General features: G+C 32.7%; 1 long non-coding RNA gene across 1 annotated transcript; it reads right to left on the bottom strand.

Annotated features, from left to right (window-relative positions):
- Nucleotides 1-8190: 8190 nt before the first annotated feature.
- Nucleotides 8191-9324, bottom strand: LOC150037806 (uncharacterized). The gene is made up of 2 exons (XR_016527445.1): nt 9183-9324; nt 8191-8705 (listed from the first exon to the last, which is right to left on the bottom strand). It is a non-coding gene; the product is annotated as an uncharacterized LOC150037806 (long non-coding RNA).
- Between the last annotated feature and the right edge of the window lie 2596 nt (nt 9325-11920).

Raw genomic sequence — 11920 nt, 5'->3', positions numbered from 1 at the left:
GTCATCCTAGTGAAGTGAAGTCTCTGTCATGAACAGTGTTACATAACGAGATGTTAACACTTCGTGGTCAGGTCTTATACAAACTCTTTGTATAGGACGCCCTCGCTCGCATGTCCTCACATGAATGATCAGGATCAGACCATCTATAGCAAGTCATAACACTTGTAACTATTCTATAATGTGGGCCGCATCTGTAACGTTACCAGGATAAGGTTTCCCTACTATATCCATATACTACAGGCCATTTTGGTTATCACTTGAGACATGATCCACTTGTATGTCACCACATACATGCTTAAGTTACATAATGACAATAAGGGATTTTAGTTTATTGGTTTGTGGTAAAACAAATAGAACATCCAATGTGCAGAGTCAAGTAGTGAAGAAAATATCATATATTATACATCACAAACGTTCATACAAACTATGTTTACAAACTACTGGACACGAGACTTTAGGGCATCATCCCCAACAGGTGAGAGTGGCCAAATTCACCAACTCAATAAGCCCATCATTTTTGGGATTTGTCTAAGTAAGGAGTTTGGAACATAGATATACAAGATGAAATTTACTCATTTTCGTCTTTTGTTAAGCAGATGAATTGCTCATTTAAGAGCTAATTTCAGGTCTTGAACTTTGAGATCTCGCCCTCTCACTAGCCTGAAAGGGAATAGTTTATAGTTGGACTATAAACTGTTCGTTCATTAGAGAGATCAGTGGTACTTAAGAAGTTAGATATAACTACAAGGGTAAAATGGTAAATTGATCCAGCTGTAGTTACCAACAATTCGTGAAGGGTCGACTTACTGTTGGTTGGTTATATCCATGGACACAGAAATATATTATGGTGCGAAGAGTGCAATTGTAGGTCTTTAGTGGAGTGACTTGCAGTTAATAAATGTTGAGTAATTTAATTAAATAGTTTAATTAATTATTCATGTATTATTGGAGCTTCTAATATGTAGGTTCATAAGGTCCTCTTGCTAGTTCACTAAGGATAAAATAAGAATCAACTAATTTTAAATTAATTTGAGTTGTTAAAATTAAATAAGAGAATTACTTGTATAAGATACAATTAATATAATGTATATATATATACACACATTATAATGTAAAGTTAATTTTGAATAAGATTCAAAATTATACTTTATAATATGTGAGAGATAAATATTTGAATAAGATTCAAATATTAATTTTATGAATAAGATTTATATAATATTATAGGTTAAAATTAGGTTAAAAATAATTTTAATCTTTAAACTTTTATAAAAGTAACAAATTAGTCCCTAAACTTTGGTTTATAATGATTTAATCCATGAACTTTCAATTTTGTAACAATTTAGTTGTTAAACTTTACTATCTAACAACTTAGTCACTGTACTTTAAAATTTGCAACAATTTAGTCCTTATTGTAGAAATTAGAGCTATGATTTTATAAGATTTCTTGCATAAATAAACCAACAAACTAATTAGAGACTGAATATTTTTATAAAATACAAAGTCTACATCATAAAATAATAAAAATTGACATCAAATTTTGATAAATTTATAGTTAAAAATTACTATTGGTCCCTGAACTTTTACAAAAGTAACGATTTGGTCCCTAAATTTTCAAAAGTAATGACTTAGTCCCTGAATTTTCTAATTTGTACCAATTTGGTCCTTTTGTTAAAATTTCGTATAATGTATTACAGAAAAGGAAAAGGGCGTGGATTAGTTAGAGAAAAAAAATGCGATTTATATTTCTTCTCTTCACATTCTCGTTTGCACATATTCTGATTTGTCGAGGTTAGTTTGAATTTTTCTTAATCCTTTATCGTGTTATTGAAATTTTTGGAAGTAAGTTTTCTAGGGTTTGGTTGAAACTAATTTTTCTTAATCCTTTATCGTGTTATTGAAATTTTGGAAATAAGTTTTCTAGGGTTTTGTCGAGTACAAATTTCAATATCATTAGTCCATCTCATTTTAGAAGAGCTCCAGGTAGGCCAAAGAAGTTAAAAGGAGAGAATTTGTTGAACCACGAAAAGAGACCGCTAAGATACATATTTCTATGAAGTATAGTAAATGTAATCAATATTGTCACAACAAAAGGAGGTACAAAGAGACAAAATTGACAAAAATAGACCTTCATAGGTTAGTATAGTTTTTTTTCATATCAATTTATTTTAAAAACTTTCTCATTACTCTCGATAATTTTGTAGGGAAGTTCCTTCGGTTGAAATTAGTTTTGTAATATATGTGAAAGTTGACTAGTGGAATTAGTTTAATTGAACTTCTGACTTCGAAGTCGATAATACGAGCACTATGCCAGTTCAGCTACACTCATGTTGTCTCAATTTTCATTTTCTCACTATGATAAAGTCATGATTATTTCAACAATCACATGAATATTTTGTTGGTAATTAAGTTGTTTAAAAACTGAAAGGTTTTAATTTGCATCAATCATATGTAAGAGAAAAGTCAATATCATCATATACTTTTCAAATTAAAGTACATATGAAATTCAATATTGAAATGCCTTTTATCTGTTTGCTGGCGCTTCGAATAACCTATTAAGATTTTGTATTCAGCATTTTTATTTATTTACAGTTATTTACGATTTTGACCCTAGGGTTTAGAGTAGTGCGCTATATAAACTCTCTAACCCTAGAGGCACCGTTCTGATGTAATTTTGAAAACATTCTCTCAAATAATATTGTTCTCTCTCTGTCGGTGAACGTAACTAACATACTGTTAGTGAACAATGTATATCTATGTGTCGATCTTCCTTATTTCTATGTTTCTTTTTGTGTTCCTTAATTGTCGATTTCGCAAAAAACTGGTATCAGGGCCTTATTAGGGTTTTTTCGAAATTTCGCATTTGTTCGACAATTGAAGATGTCTAGCGTGAATGTAAAGATCGATAAATTTATCGGGATGAATAGTTTTGATTTATGGCAGATCAAGATGTGATCCTTGCTAAAGCAATAGGGCCTTTGGGCGTCGCTGACGGGTAAGTGAAAGAAGGCTGTCGTGGATGACGAAGAGTGGCAGACTCTTAAGGAGAAGGCTCATTCGACGATCATGCTATGTTTGGCTGATGACGTCATCATCGAGGTCGTAGATGAAGAAACTGTCGTTGGTCTTTGGTTGAAGTTGGAAAGTCTTTACATGACAAAATCTTTAACCAGAACTTGTTTCTGAAGAAACGTTTGTATCATCTAGGTATGCAGGAGCCTATACGAGACCATCTTGATCAATTAAATAAAACTTTATTAGATCTGCATAATGTAGAGGTTAAGGTTGATGATGAGGATGCTGCCCTAATTCTGTTGACATCTTTGCCACCGTCTTATAAGACTTTCGTTGACTCGTATATTGGAGGGAAAGAAACTCTGAACTTAGAAGATACAAAGTCCATGTTGCTTATGAGAAAGGACTGTCAGAATGCAGGAAGTTCAGTTACAGAAAGTCAGGCATCTGGGTTAGCTGCTACAGGAAGCAAGGGACATAGGAATTCTGATAAGCAGAAGTCGAAACATAATAAAAGGTCTTCGAAGTCAAAAGGTTCTAGATCAGATGATATTTGTAACTACTGTAAAGAAAAGGGGCATTAGAAAACCGAATGTCCTAAGATAAAAAGGAATCAGGAAAAGAAGGAAAAGAGTGACAAAAGGGAAGCATCCGCCTCTGTTGCACAAGTTGAGATTGATTCCGAAGAAGTCGAGATCGATTATGAAGGAGATCTAGCTTTAGTTGTGAATGAACAGTCATATTCTGATGATGTGTGGGTTCTTGATTTCGGGGCATCTTATCATATGTGCCCAAATAGAGAGTGGTTCTCAACCGATCAGCGAATAGATGGAGGGAATGTTAACATGGCTAATGGTGCTGTGTGCAAGATAGTTGGAATCGACTTAGTCAGGATACGAACACGTAATGGTGCCTTCTACACTCTAAAAGAGGTTAGGCATGTTCCACTAATGAAGAAAAGTTTGATATTCTTTAGTGTACTTGATAGCAAGGGTTATAGTTTTGGAGTAAAGGTGGAGCAATGTATATCTTTAAGGGTTTTGAGGTAATTTTGAAAGGCATAAAGCATGGAACACTGTACTTTCTATTAGGTTCCATGATAACAGGTTATGTTGTTATTGCATCGTCGGTCGTTCACAAGGATGATATGACTAAGTTATGGCATATGAGACTTGGTCATATAAGTGAAAAAGGAATGCAAATTCTGTCAAAAAGAGATCTTCTTTGTGGGTATAAGGTGCAGGATTTTGAATTTTGTGAACATTGTATATTTAGGAAGCTTCATCGCAGCAAGTTTCCAAGAGGTGTTCATCGTACAAAACGGACATTTGATTATATTCATTCAGACTGTTGGGGACCTTCCAAAGTTGAATCTATTGGAGGCAGTAGGTATTTTTTGTCTATAATTGATGATTACTCAAGAATGACTTGGGTTTTTATGATAAAACATAAAAGTGAAGCCTTCAAGAATTTCAAGTAGTGGAAGATATTGATTGAAAATCAAACTAGGAAGAAGATCAAAAAGCTGCGAACTGATAATGATCCGGAATTCTGTGGATCTGAATTTAATGAGTTCTGTAAAGCTGAGGGGATTGTTCGCCATCACACTATTAGGAATACTCCACAGCAAAATGGGGTTGCAGAACACATGAATCAGACGTTGTTGGAGAGAGCAAGATGCATGCTTTCTAATGCAGGGTTGGCTAGAAAGTTTTGGGTAGAAGTAGTAAATACATCATGTTATCTGATCAATCATGGACCTCACACAGCTATTGATTGTAAAACACCTTACGAGGTGTGGTCTGATAAGCCTGCAGATTATTCTTTATTAAAAGTTTTTTGTTGTACTGTCTACTATCATGTTAATGAGGGTAAATTAGAACCGAGAGTTAGAAAGGGTATATTTGTGGGTTTTGGGGATGGAGTTAAGGGATATAGAGTCTGGTCACCTTTTGAGAATAGAGTCATACTTAGTAGGACTATGATATTTAATGAAAATTCCATGCTTAACTCAACTGTAAAGCCTTTTGTGACGTCTATTGATGTGAGAGAAAGTAGTAATGTTGATAAACAGGTGGAGATGCAATTCACTTCAACTGTAAATGAATTACAACATCAAGGTGGAGAAGATCAACACATTACTACAGAAACTGATGTGGAACCATAAAGTAATGTGCCTAGAACGTCAGAAGTTGATTTTCCTGAGAATTCTAAATCACGAGTAGATCAACCGAGCATAGCTCGTGATAGAGCTAGAAGAGTTGGTATTGGATCTCCTGTGAGGTATGGTTTTGAAGATATGGTTACTTTTGCATTGCAGGTTACTGAAGAGGTGGATCCTCATAAGCCATCCACCTATAGAGAAGTTGTGTCATATGGTGAGTCTGCTAAATGGCTTGCTGCTATGGGGGATGAGATGGAATCTCTTGACAAAAATCAGACTTGGGAATTAATTAAACGACCTAAGGAGAGAAAAATTGTCACTTATAAATGGGTCTTCAAGAAAAAGGAGGGAATGTCATCTTCAGAGGGCATTAAATATAAAGCTCGAGTTGTTGCTAGAGGGTTCACACAAAAGGAAGGAGTTGATTATAATGAGATCTTCTCATCGGTAGTCAGACATACTTCTATCAGGGTGTTATTAGCTATAGTAGCACATCAGAATTTGGAACTTGAACAACTAGATGTGAAGACAACTTTCTTACATAGAGAGTTGGAGGAAGAGATTTATATGACCCAACCAGATGGGTTCCAGTGTCCAGGTAAAGAAGATTATGTTTACAAGTTGAAGAAATCTTTGTATGGGTTAAAGCAGTCTCCAAGGCAGTGGTGCAAACGATTTGACAGCTATATGATTGGACTTGGCTATAATAGGAGTCCATATGATTGTTGTGTATATCACAACAAAGCTGATGATGGTTCGATGATTTATCTACTTTTATATGTAGATGATATGCTCATAGCTGTAAAGTCCAAGTCTGATATTCTGAAATTGAAGAATCTTCTCAGTATTGAGTTTGATATGAAGGATTTAAGTGTTGTTTAAAAAATTCTGGGTATGGAGATTTATAGGGACAGAGATAAGAATAAGCTCTTCTTGTCACAGAAAGGATATATTCAGAAAATATTGTCCAGGTTTGGTATGTCATTAGCTAAGCCTATAGATACTCCTAGTGCTGTAAATGTTCGTTTGTTATCTGAGCTTTCACCACAGTCTGAAGCTGAGAAGGAGTGCATGTCTTGAGTTCCTTATGCTAGTGCAGTGGAAGTTTGATGTATGTTATGGTCTTTACTAGGCTTGATCTTGCCCATGTTGTTAGTGTTGTCAGCAGGTTCATAGGTCAACCTGGGAAGGAGCATTGGCAAGTCGTTAAAAGGATTTTTCATTACCTTAGAGATACATTTGATGTTGTTCTTGTTTATGAGAATTGCACAGAGTGTTTGGTGACTGGTTATTCTGATTCTGACTATGCTGGAGATGTTGATATTGGAGGTTTATGACTGGCTATGTGTTCACTCTGGGTGGTTTTGTTGTTAGTTGGAAGGCAACCTTACAGCCTACAGTTACTTTGTCTACTACTGAAGCAGAGTACATGGCCTTGACAGAAGCTGCTAAAGAGGGAATATGGCTGAGGGGGTTAGTTGGTGATCTTGGTTTGCATCATGACCAAGCTATTGTATATTGTGATAGTTTGAGTGCAATATGCCTAGCCAAGGATCAAGTTCATCATGAGAGAACTAAGTACATAGATGTAAGATATCACTTCTTAAGAGGTCAGCAGAGAGTTAAAGTGATGAAAATTGGTGTTGCTGATAACCCTGCTGATATGTTCACCAAATCGGTTCCACAAGGCAAGTTTCAACATTGTTTGGACTTGCTGAATGTTTTGAATTATTAGTGGTCCCCTTTGTGGGACACTTTGAGGCATGAGGGAGAAGTCTGGGTACGTATGGTGATATTGATTTATGTTGCATTTGGTACATCTGTTATTTGGGAGAGAATTCAAGTCGAGGTGGAGATTTGTTGAAATGCCTTGAATTTTAGTCTTTAAACTTTTATAAAAGTAACAAATTAGTCCCTAAACTTTGGTTTGTAATGATTTAATCCATGAACTTTCAATTTTGTAACAATTTAGTTGTTAAACTTTACTATTTAACAACTTAGTCACTGTACTTTAAAATTTGCAACAATTTAGTCCTTATTGTAGAAATTAGAGCTATGATTTAATAAGATTTCTTGCATAAATAAACCAACAAACTAATTAGAGACTAAATATTTTTATAAAATACAAAGTCTACATCATAAAATAATAAAAATTGACATCAAATTTTGATAAATTTATAGTTAAAAATTACTATTGGTCCCTGAACTTTTACAAAAGTAACGATTTGGTCCCTAAACTTTCAAAAGTAATGACTTAGTCTCTGAATTTTCTAATTTGTACCAATTTGGGCCTTTTGTTAAAATTTCGTATAATGTATTACAGAAAAGGAAACGGGCGTGGATTAGTTAGAGAAAAAAAATGCGATTTAGATTTCTTCTCTTCACATTCTCGTTTGCACATATTCTGATTTGTCGAGGTTAGTTTGAATTTTTCTTAATCCTTTATCGTGTTATTGAAATTTTTGGAAATAAGTTTTCTAGGGTTTTGTCGAGTACAAATTTCAATATCATTAGTCCATCTCATTTTAGAAGAGCTCCAGGTAGGCCAAAGAAGTTAAAAGGAGAGAATTTGTTGAACCACGAAAAGAGACCGCTAAGATACATATTTCTATGAAGTATAGTAAATGTAATCAATATTGTCACAACAAAAGGAGGTGCAAAGAGACAAAATTGACAAAAATAGACCTTCACAGGTTAGTATAGTTTTTTTTTTTTCCATATCAATTTATTTTAAAAACTTTCTCATTACTCTCTATAAGTTTGTAGGGAAGTTCCTTCGATTGAAATTAGTTTTGTAATAGATGCGAAAGCTGACTAGTGGAATTAGTTTAATCGAACTTCTGATTTCGAAGTCAATAATATGAGCACTATGTCAGTTCAGTTACACTCATGTTGTCTTAATTTTCATTTTCTCACTATGATAAAGTTATGATTATTTCAACAATCACACGAATATTTTGATAGTAATTAAGTTGTTAGAAAACTGAAAGGTTTTAATTTGCATCAATCATATGTAACAGAAAAGTCAATATTGTCATATACTTTCCAAATTAAAGTACATATGAAATTGAATGTTGAAATGCATTGAATCTGTTTGCTGGTGCTTCGAACAACCTATTCAGATTTTGTATTCAGCATATTTATTTATTTGCAATTATTTACGATTTTAACCCTGGAATTTAGAATAGTGCACTATATAAACTCTCTAACCCTAGAGACATCGTTTTGATGTAATTTTGAAAACATTCTCTCAAATAATATTGTTATCCCTCTGCCTGTGGATGTAGCTAACACACTGTTAGTGAACCACGTATATCTATGTGTCGACCTTCCCTATCTTTATTCTTTAATTGTCGATTTCGCAACATTCAATCTTCCCAAAAACTACAAATTTTCCTGGATACAAATGAATTACAAAATCATTGCCCATCTAATTCTTTTCTTCAATATTGTGGAGCTTCCCTTCCAAGTCGAATTAGATGAAATTGTAGAGGGAACAAACTTTCGCATTTCCCTCCAACTGCTTCTTCTGCATCAAGTATGAAAAGTATTTAAACCATACGATGCAATAAGGGATAAAGATCAATTTCAACCAACTATGCATTAAATCAGTAAACAAAATTAATCTAGAAAATAAGTAGATTACAGTAGAATTATAAGTGATTTAAAATGAAATAAAAGATCAATACAACAAGTTTTCCAAATAAAAAAAAGTGAGAAAGAAAAGAGAAAAATATGGAAAGATGAAAATTTTTAGAGAAAAAACCTCATATCCAATTGAAAATAAAACTAACCTCAAACAATCCTAGAGATCAAATTTTGAGTCATAAATTTTGATAAGTTTATCAACGGCTAGAATGGTGAACAAAATGCAATCAAAAGAAATTTTAAAGCCTCTTTTCTATGACAAAACTTGGATTTGATTGAAATGAAACCAAACCCTAAAAAACCCACTTCCAAAAATTTCAAAAAGACAATAAAAAATTTAGAGAAAATTCAAACTAACCTAAAAAATCCAAGTAGGTGCCGATCGGAAATTGTACAACTCTTCTTTCATTTTCGAAGAATATAGGATAAAGAGAAGGAGAAATTGCATGAATGGAAAGAAAGAATCTTCGAATGCAAAGCAAATAAATATGAATCACCCTTTTTCTCTAAATAATCCACGCCTTTTTCTTCTCTAATACATTATATGTGGCCTTTATTTTTCACAGGTAGGATGACACGTGGTGTCATCTCACACTTCCATTTGCAAGTTAATAGAAATTTTAATAGAAGGACCATATTGATATCAATTAGAAAGTTCAGGGACTAAATCGTGAGTTTTGAAAGTTCAGGGACCAACTCGTTACTTTTGTAAAAGTTCAGAGACCAATAGTGATTTTTAACCTAAATTTATTTAGGTTGGGACTAAATTGTTATGAATTTAAAAGTACAAGGACAAAATTGTTATATACTAAAGTTCATGGACTAAATTGTTATAAAATTGAAAGTATAGGTACTAAATCGTTACAAACCATAGTTTAGGGACTAAATTGTTACTTTCACGAAACTTCAGGGACCAAAAGTGTCTTTTAACTTTAAAATTAATATGCATGAGATTTATATTCTTACTATAAGTTATGGAGATGTTATTTGAACATGATTCATATTAATTAACTATATGATAATTAATTAATTAATATTTATTTATACTCATGTTCCATTCCATTATGTTATGAAGATATATAATTGATTGAATAAAATCAAGCTCATGAGTAGTTTTTTTTGTGTGTATTATTTTAATTATTTTTCGTATTTTTAATGGTCAAAAGAACAAATGGAAGATGTTGATGTTATTCGTGTATTGGTGATAAAAAGGGTAGATATTAGTAATATTGGACTATCAGTGACATCCATGTATCGATAATATAAGTGATATCTATGATATTGATGATAAAATTTTAGTATATATCAGTTCTAATAGTCTATTAGTGATATCCGTGTATTTGTGATATTCGTAGATCGGTGATATTAGTGATATCGATGATGAAAATGGTAGATATCATTCATATTCGTATATGAGTGATACCGGTCTATCAATGATATCACAAATATCACATGAAAATAGATCGTTTTTATTAGTGGTATCAATGATAGAACATAGGTAAATATCAAAGATACACATTAGTCTATCAGTGATATCAGTGTATCAGTGATATCAATGATCGTGGCGCTATAAAGAGTAGATATTAGTGATATTGGTAATTGATTTTTTTTATTGTTATATTAATAAGGAAATAAGTGGCAATGATAAGGATCTAGAACTAAAAAAAATTCAATAAAGATTAAATGCTTGCTTCTAAACTAAGTTTACAATTTATAGTGAAAAATTGCAACATTTCAACCTTTAAGGTCATTCGAGAGACACAATGGTGATTTTGAAAATCAAGATTCATCAACATCCTTTATGAACCTGTTCCAATTTATTTTTATGTATTTACATTTATGAAAGTTCATGTATAGAGTTCAAAAGTTTTGTCTAAATCTAGATAACATAGATGAAAGGTTGTAACCCTAGATAACATAGATAAAAGGTTGTAACCTTTCTTAATGATTTTTTATTGAATTTAAATAATATTTTCCCCCACAATTGAAGTATAATTGGAATTTGAATGAATTTATCATAGAGTTTGGAGCTTTTATGCTTTCTTTTATATTCTTGTGTTTAGAATTTATGTTTTAGAAATTTCAATCTAATTTGATCAATTAGATTGTGTAGAGTTTGAAATCTTGAAGATAGGAACAAAATGCTTCTTTCATTTTTTTATCATTTTTTTTTTTTTTACAATATGTGGGTTGATAAACACTATGTTAGTCAAACTATACTCATTTTGGCTATTTCTTCTTAATCTTTTATCAATCTTTCCAAACTGAATATGTTTATCTTTCTTGGGGTTGATTATCAATTTGTTAATAGAGGTTATTCTTATTATCGTTGTGGGTGTTTCACCAAAACTAATTGGAGTTCTCAATCATAGAACTTAAAGTAGATATCAATGACATCCATGTAATATTAATGATATCACAAAATTTCTATCATGGGCGATTTGTTAAAATCTTGATGCAGAGGATACTTTAGTAAATTTAATGGGATGTCCTGGGGTGATGACATAAGATGATATGAGTTGATATATATACTTAACTAAATGTTTGGGAGGGCAATTTGGCAAGTCACCCATATTGCACTTAGTCCCCATCACCACTGATGCCCCTGTTGCCACTCCAGCAGCTAACTCTGGCGATTTCTGCCAACATCCAACCGACAACTTCCACTGGCAAACCACAGCTGGTGACCAACTCCAGCCACATTCGACCACCACCGTCAATGGACAGATGGCAGCCAACTCCACCAAGTCCAATGATTTAAATTTTAAAGGTTAAAAATCACTTTTAATCCCTAACTTTCATAAAAGTAACAACTAAGTCCCTGAACTTTGGTTTGTAACGAGTTAGTCCCTGAACGTTCAATTTTGTAACAATTTAGTCCCTATTGTAGAAATTTTTGTTAAGATTTAATGAGATTTCTTGCCTAACTAAATCAATAAAATAATTAAAGACTTGATATTTTTTATAAAATACAAAATCTACATCATAAAATAAAAACTGACATCTAATTCTGATAAATTTGTTTACATAAGGGACTAAATTGTAATGAATTTAAAAGTACAAGGACCAAATTGTGACATACTAAAGTTCACTGAC

Source organism: Benincasa hispida, chromosome 2 (genome assembly GCF_027475165.1).
Source record: "Benincasa hispida cultivar pf3 chromosome 2, pf3_genome.v1.1, whole genome shotgun sequence".
NCBI lineage: Eukaryota > Viridiplantae > Streptophyta > Magnoliopsida > Cucurbitales > Cucurbitaceae > Benincasa > Benincasa hispida.
The sequence above is the reverse complement of the archived record's forward strand: the minus strand, read 5'-3'. Positions and strand labels throughout refer to the sequence as shown.